The following is a 9060-nucleotide window of genomic DNA, read 5'->3' as shown; positions in this document are numbered from 1 at the left end:
AGGTTCTAAGTATTCTCCCAGCTTCATGGGAATCAAAAGTCACAGCCATCCAGGAAGCAAATGAGTTGGATAAGATTTCACTGGATGAGCTTATTGGAAACTTAAAGACTCATGAGCTGAGAAAGCTGGAACTGTGCAAGGAAGAACCAAGGAAGGATAAGGCCTTGGTTCTTAAGGCATCCGAAGAAGATAAGTCTCACAATGATGATCTCGACCTAGCAATATTTGCTAAGTTCAAGAGGTTCATAAAGAATTCCAAAAATACATCTAAGAGAAAAAATGATGGCAAACCTAAGTAGATTGACAAAGCTTCATATGATGAGTACTACAAGTGCAACAAGCTAGACCACATGGTCAAAGACTGCCAAATGTGAGAAATTGAATGGAAGAAAGAAAGAGTTAAAAAGAGGCAAGGAAAAAAATGAAAGAGAAGGGCCTAAACAAAGGCAAAATCCTAGGCAAAGGATTCAGTGAATCCATGAAACAAGCTTTTCTAGCAGCATATGAGGACAGTGGAAGTGATAAAAAGGAAGTGAAAGAGGACGAGGCTATAAGTCTTTATGCCATGATAGATGGACACAATCAATGGAGACTGATCCTGCGGTACAGCTAAGAATGCATATTAGAAGACCTCCTTTATTTTATGGACACCACTATGATGAATGGAAGATGTGTATGAAAATGTTCCTCAGGCCACTGACTTTGACTTATGGATTATTTTCAATCATGGATCAATTATCCCCACCAAATTGGATAGTGAAGGAAACAAATGTAACAAGAGAGAGGAGGATTATGATGCTGAAGATCATCTGGTGATCCAGAAAAATGCTAAGGCAAATGATCTGCACTACAAAAGTTTACCAATGAGTGTTCTCTACAAGGTATCCTCTTGCATCTCTGCTTATGATATATGGATGACATTGGAGGCTGATTTTGAAGATGAAAATATTGAAGTTGCTTTAATGGAAATTAAAGAAAGCCAAACAAAAGAAGAAGTGATAGGGATGATGGCCATGAGCGACTCAGAGATTGATGATTAAACAAACTAGGTAAGTATTTCTAACTTGAAAGAAAATATCCATACTATGTCCAAAAAATAGCTAATGGCCATAATAGTGACCATAATGAGTGAGATAGATAGGTTGAGTGCTGGAAATGATCAGTTAATAAGCAATCTTTTATGTGTTAAACTTGACCTCAAAAAACTTGAATCTGACAAAGCTAATCTTAAAGGACATGTCAAAGATATCAAGAACCAGGTTCTTGAGCTCGCTTCTAAAAATGAGCAGTTACTTGATGCACATGATAAGGGAATAATGAGTGATCTATAAGATAAGCCTGAAAAGTAATTAAAAGAGCTTAAAGATAGTCTTTGTGATGTTGACTATATGAATAAAGTATTGTAAGAAAATCTTGAAAAGGCAATGTATGAACTATCTAGGCTAAGCAAGTGGCATAGATCCTCAGATGCACTAAACTCGCTAAATGAAATTAAAGCACTAAATCATCAGGAATTGACTATAGAAAACCTGTACTCAGGTTTGATCCAAAGTATGTAGGAATTTCTGATAACACGATGTGCACTCAATGTGGGAAAGCCAGACACTTAAGAGATAATTTCCATGCTTTAATTCATGCTCAATTTAAGAATACAATTGGTCTTTTTAAGAATGTGAAGAATGAAGAAGAACCCGCAGTCAAGTCCTTTGTCCAAACTAAGTGGATTAAGGTTAATAAGAAAAGAAATATCAATACTCTTCCCTTCCGGGCAAGAAGAGATTTGATTCATCCATTTTCAAATAAAATGGAACCAAATATGTCTAGGTTCTCAAGACTAACTTGTGATTTATAGTGCAGGCTAAAGTGAGAGAAAACAATCAAGACTGGTATCTAGACAGTGGATGCTCCAGACATATAACTAGTGAAAAGAAAAACTTTCTCTCACTAACAACCTTCAAAGGAGGATGTGTGTCATTTGAAAATGGGAAAAAGGGACAAATAACAGGTATTGATAAGGCTGATAAATCACTCTCTCATGCTATAGATGATATGTACTATGTAGTGTGTCTTAAACATAATCTTATCAACATTTCTCAAATATGTGATAAAGGCAATGAGGTAAAGTTTAATTTCAAAATCTGCATTGTCACTAAGCTACATATTGATGAAATTATTTTGGAAGGTAATAGACTTAACAATGTCTACAATATATCTATTATGTCTCTTCCTTAGAGTGAGCGTACATGTTTAAGTGTAGTGAAAAATGATCCATTATTATAGCATAAAAGATTGGGACATGTCAGTGTATCTCAACTCAGCAAGTTCGCAGCAAAGGACCTAGTCCTTAGACTACCAAAAGTTGAGTTCACATCAAACAAAGTGTGTGATGCTTGTGTCAGAGGGAAACATGTAAAGTCATATTTTAAATCTAAAAAGGTTGATAATACTTCTAAACCCACAGAACTCCTTCACATGGAACTATGTGGACCAATGAGAGTGAAGAGCAAGAGAGGCTAGAAGTATGTATCTGTCATTGTTGATGACTTCTCGAGGTACACAAAGACCTTATCTCTAGGATCTAAGTATGAAACTTTTAAATTTTTCTGTGTGTTTGTCAGGATGATTCAACAGAAACTGTTTTGTGTTGTTTCTAGTATAAGAACAGATCATGAGATTGACTTTGAAAACTCTAAATTCCTTGAGTTTTGTAGCACTTATGGCATTGATCATGACTTCTCTGCACCCAGAACACTGCAACAAAATGGTGTTGTGAAAAGAAAGAATAGATCTCTAAAATACATGGCATGACAATGCTAATTTTCAGTGGACTAAGAGATCTTAGGATAAGGCAATCAATACTGCATGTTACTTGCTAAATAGATGCATTATCAGACTCATTCTTCAGAAGACTCCCTATGAGTTACTTTGAGGAAGAAATCCCAACATCACTCACCTAAGAGTTTTTGGATGCAAATATTTTATGCACAACAATGGCAAAAAAGCTCTAGGTAAGTTTGATGACAGAGGTAATGGGGGAGTTTTCTTAGGCTACGCACCACATGGCTGAGAAAGGTTTGCAGTATGAAGACTATGACATAGGTCTTATTGATGAAGGAACTTCTAAAGAACCGGAACAACAATCTGAAGGTGGATCAGGGGATTCTAAGGAAGTTGAAAGTGATTAGGAAGAACAAGAAGAAGAGTGAACTACACTGATTGCTAGCTAGATAGATGAAGCTGTAACTACTAACACTGGTCCTTTAGGTCACTCCCTAGCTAAACAATCTCTGGGTATGCAAGTTAGACCATGGAAACTTCAAACCTCACACCCCTTTGAGAACATCATCTCTGATTCTAATGCTGGAGTGAAAACCAGGTCATCTTTGAGAAACCTATGTGCACTTACATCAATCATCTCATAGGTTGAGCCTAAAAACATAAAATAAGCCCTAAATGGTCCATATTGGATTATATCCATGCAAGAGGAGCTAAACCAGTTTGAGAAAAGTAAGTTATGGAACCTGGTGCAAAGACCTAAGAATAGAACTATCATACATACCAGATGGGTGTTCAAAAACAAGCTGGATGAGCAAGAAAATATCACAAGGAATTAGGCCATACTGGTGGTTCAAAAGTACAATCAAGAAGAAAGCATTGAATATGATAAAACTTTTACTCCTATTGCTAGAATAGAAGCTATAAGAATTCTAATTGTTTTTGCTTCGCACATGGAGTTCACACTGCGTCAGATGGGTGTGAAGAGTGCATTCTTGAATGGTTACCTAAAGGAGGAAGTGTTTGTTAAACTACATCCTATCTTTGAAAGTGAAGAGTTCCATGACTATGTGTTTAAGCTAGACAAGCCACTGTATGGATTGAAAGAGGCTCCAAGATCTTGGTATGAGAGGCTCTCAAAATTTCTCTTAACCGATAAACTTAGTAAGAGGAAAGGTGGACAACACACTGTTTCTGAGGAACGAATGAAGAAATCTTCTCATTATGCAAGTATATGTAGATGGTATTATCTTTGAGGCTACTAATAAATCAATGTGCACGAAATTTGCTGAAATGATGGGGAATGAGATTGAAATGAGCATGATGAATGAATTGAACTTCTTTTTAGGGTTGCAAATAAAGCAAAAATCTACTAGAACCATGATCCATCAACAAAAATACATCAAAGACCTATTGAAAAAATTCAACATGGACTCTTCTAAGTCAATTGATACTCTCACTAACACTGCAACCAAGGTGGATCTTGATGAAGAAGGGAAAAGTATGGAACAAAAGTTGTATAGAGGAATGATTGGATCATTGTTGTATCTTACAACAAGCAGGTCATATATTATAATCAGTGTGGGACTGTGTGCAAGATTTCAGACAAATTCCAACAAGCAGGACTCCTTATCTATGTCTGTGGTATCCTAGAGGATATAACTTTGATCTAGTTGGTTATGCTGATATAGACTATGCAGGGTTTCATGTTGACAGGAAAAATACTTCAGGAACAACACACTTTCTTTGTTCTTGCCTGGTGTCTTGGGGAACAAAGAAGCAAAACTCAGTGGCTTTATCTACAGCTGAAGCAGAATATGTGGAAGCTGCATCTTTTTCTGCTCAACTGCTATGGATAAGACAACAGTCAAAGGACTGGTATTTTTGTTTATTATGTTCCTTTTTTCTGTAATAGTACCAATGCCATAAATATTGCTAAAAATCCTTGTCAACACAAGAGAACCAAGCACATTGTTATCAGATATCACTTTCTCAGAGACAATATTGAAAAAGGAAATATCTCAATCAATTTCTGCAAAACTGAAGGTCAAATTGCTGATATTTTTACTAAGGCATAGAGTAGGGACCACTTTGAAAGAAATATACTGGAACTAGGATTAATCAATACTTCCAACTAGTTGAACCCAATAATTGGCTAGAAAAAAATTATAATTAGGTGTAGATGGTAACTATGCCTTAAGCACACACACTCGCCTAGAAAAGTCTAGATGATAACTATGCCTTAAGATACTAATTTGTTGTGTCAATGATTTACTACAGAAATAACGAAAGAGTTGCTAAGGAGTTGGTTCAATGACTTAGGTATGTGCCATCTTCCGTTAAATCATTGGGAATTATATTCAGACTCTCTAATCCTGTTAGTATCACTCCTATTTGTTATCAACGTCGAGGATCAAGGGGGAATCAATGCCTATTTACTTTTAAAAGTCTAGCAGTCAAAAGTAACCATTATTAGAGTCCCGTTAGAACTCAAATTTAGTTATCCTCTTTCTTCTAGTCAAATCGGGACTACCCTCTTTAAAAGCGCTCTTGTGATACATCTCGTAGACCTCAGTATTCCTCTCAAACCCTAAGGAAGAACCAAAGAAAATCCCCTAGTTCTCTCATCACCATAACTAAGTCAAGCCAAACTCCTTCTAAGGCAAAATCTTCATCTAAGACTGAAGCAAAACCCAAAATCATGAAGCCCAAGCCTAAGAAAAGTGAAAAATCAACCAGTGAACCTACACCCGCACCTTTTGCATCTCTACCCATACCCTCTATTGTACCTACACCATCGTCTCATGCTATTGTTGCACCTATAACTTCCACCTCTACTAGACCTTCATCTCCAAAACCAACTGCCCATGAACTTGTATCTGTTCCCAAAATTACCTCCAAACCTACTAAGATCAAGGCTACTTCAAGGAAATTAGTTAGAGTGACAAGGTGGTGATTCATGCTGCTGCTAAAGGGGAAACAATAGTCAAGGAAGTTGTGGCTAAGGAGGAATCTATAGTTGTCACGACTGATCACGTAAAATCACTTCCATCAAAGCTTGATGTTCTAGTTTCTGCTATTAAGGTTGACCTTTTAGAAATTGTTCTACCCATGAGTGACAAACCACATGTAGAGAATACTATTGCAGAAACTAAAGTTGTAACTCAAGAGAAAATTGTGGACTCCATGACTAATATACATGTGGTTGAGGGGGAAAGTGAGAAAGAACGAGTAAATAAAGAGGCTTCTGATGGTATTTCTTACAGTTGGATAAGGATGAGGGAGATGAAGAAGTTGATAAAGAGGGTAGCCTGTCATGGAGAGCGTCAGGTTAAGGAAATGGCTCATTGTACTGATGAGAAGAGAGTGAGAATGGCGGGGAATCAAGTGAGGAAAAAGAGAGTGAAGGAGATGAACAAATAGGTGAACAAGTGGGAGACTCTAGGGAATAAGAAAAAAAAGGTAAGGGAGAGAGAGACTTGAGAGTGAGGGTGATGAAGATGAAAAAGAAAGTGAAAGTGAGGGGACTGAACCTGAGTGTGAGAAGAAAATACTATGGGGAATTTGGAGGCTCTATGGCTATTGGGAACATAGTCATAGCCCCTTTAGAAGAAGTTCGTGGAGAGATAAATAATGAAGAACCTAGGCCTTCGTTAACTCATTTTGTTGGATATGAGGAGGTCAGCAGAGATGAGGATGATTTGCCCTTGTCTAAGGTAGGGAAGGGGGCAAAAAGGCCCCTGTGAGATCTACAAAACCAATTCTGCCGGCAAGGAAAGAAGTGGCTCCTCCCGCTAGGACTCCTCTAACTAGGAGCAAAAGATAGGATGTTGATGAACAAATGAACAAGGAATCCAGAGGTGCAAAGAAAACAAGAAAGAAAACTCCTATTTTTAGATGTGTAGTTGAGCTGGATGAAGAGGATGAGTCTGATCCTTCTCTGCGTGCCAAGAAACTAGTAGTAAAAAGGACTGTTGTTAAACTCATCAGGTCAATTGCCACCTCTATGAAGGCCATCAAAGGAAAGAAGAAAAGGGTTATACCTGATGTGATTGACAGGCTGATTGAATTAAAGAATAGAAAAGTATTAAATGGGAAAATAGTTGCAAATATAGATGAGAAGGGTATGGCCTAGTTGGTTGAGATTTTTGATCTGCAGGGATAGAGACATATATTTGTTAAGCCATTTCCTCTTGTGTGTATGCCTATTATAGTTGACTTTTATGCAAACTTCTAATTTGATGGCAATGTGGTCAAGAGTTCTGTAGGAGAATTTGATATGGAGTTTGATGTTAAAGAGCTTGGGCTGCTACTGAATTCCTTTCCTAGCAATTGACAACTATAAGAAGAAGAAGAAGAAGAAGAGGAAGAAGAAGAAGAAGAAGAAAAAGAAGAAGAAGTGGCCGGTTATAGACAATGATGTGGACACATGACATGTAGTTACTAGAAAATTCTCTCAAAAATTTAAACTAGATGCTCCCCAGAAGGTGTACAAGACTCACATGACTCCTTTTCACAAATTACTGTTTCACTTTGTCAACTCCTGCATTCTGCAGAGATCTGAATGAGGCATGAGTCCACCCTTCTTAACCTGACTATGATGGAACTGCTGGATATAGATAGAGCCATAAACCTTCCTAGCCTGATGATTCAACACATGGCAAGGGTTGCAGACACCTCCGAGCATATGCATGTTATGCCTTATGGATTCGTTCTAACTGAGCTGCTTGACAAGCTCAACATTGTGTTTCCTGAGCTGAAGTTGGGAATCACAATGATGTTATGGATGCGGTTACACTCAAGAAGTATGGCTGTGAGGAGATCAAGGCTAGAGGGCCAACAGGTTCTGCTATCTTACCTGGTAGTAGGAGGCCAACTAAGCTCTCTAAAAGTTGGAGCTGGCTCTTGAGGAGAACGCTAAGCTTAGAAAAGACAATGATGAGCTGGAAAAAAAAATCAAACAACTTAGGGAGGAGCTCAAGAAATACGGAGAGGCTCATACCCAACAGATTGTCACCCTTATATAAGCCTTGACTCCCTCCTCTTCTCACCCCTGATCCTAGTCATCTTCCCCCTGTCTCCAATTTGTTTTATTAACCCAGTGGTGCAATTTTTTTCTTGTTATTCTAGTTCTCAGTAGGTTGCAGGATGTTTCAATTTATTTTGTTCTAATATTTCTGTTCAAGGCTCTGGACTTAATTTAGCACTACTTAATGAACTCTCTTATGATATTTTTAAGCTTCTCACATAGTTTTATCATCCTCGTAGTTTTCTTTTCTTGTTATTTCTTGAGCTTGTGTTGTTGCCTCAATGACCATGAATCTTGCATTAACTGTGCTTGAATTGTCTAACATCTTTTTATTTTTTTCGATGCTGTCAAAAGGGGGAAGATAGAGTTGGGGTGTTTGATGTGTTTGTTGTATACCTGATGTACTTGCTCTGAAAGTGTGTTTGTATGCTACTGCTACTATGATGAGATGATTACATGGTTTATGCGCACAAAGTTTGTCATCATCAAAAAGGAGGAATTTGTTGAGTATTGGGGTTTTGATGATTAACAAAGTTTGTCTAGAGGAAATGCCTTAAGAGTCAGGTCCTCAAGGTAGCTGATGAAATGCTCCAAGAACCAGGTCTTCAAGGTTGTTGTTAAAGGTTCTTACACGACATTAACTTTTTCACAAAGTTTCTCGAGCCCGAGTTTGTTGGAAAAAGGCTATTAACGTGATAAGGGTGGTTTTCCAAGAAGATATGCTTGCATAAGTGATAGACAAGAATCACAAGATCTGTGGAGTCCTTGGAACTTTAGGATTATTGTCAAACAAGAAGTTGACTAGGTGTAGGACTCCCAAATATCTTAGAGTACTTGGGAAGTTAAATACTTTCCATATGATTGAGAAGACTATCCTTTTGCACATTAATCGTGGAACTACATTTTCAACACAAGTCGATTAGTAGTCTTAGTGTTCTTCTTGAGTCAGTTAGTAAATGTATTTTAGGAAATCGAGTTGTAATCAAAGTGTCATACATAATTAGTGAGTTGAAGTAATTGTTTGAGTTTGCAAGTCAGAATAGCTTGTAAGTCAAATAATTGAAGTAGGAGAACTGTTGGGCATTGATTGACAGGTCTTGTAATCGATACTTTTGGCACATTTGTTTTAGTGAAGTTGAAATAAAAATCTTACGTGGTAGGTTGTGGTTTCTGAACCTTTGAGTCGGATAATTTTCCACATAAAAATTTGTTGTGTTTGTTATATTGTTTATTTCGATTACATTTAAAGACTAAGA

Source organism: Nicotiana tabacum, chromosome 3 (genome assembly GCF_000715075.1).
Source record: "Nicotiana tabacum cultivar K326 chromosome 3, ASM71507v2, whole genome shotgun sequence".
NCBI lineage: Eukaryota > Viridiplantae > Streptophyta > Magnoliopsida > Solanales > Solanaceae > Nicotiana > Nicotiana tabacum.
This window is presented reverse-complemented; position numbering follows the sequence as displayed.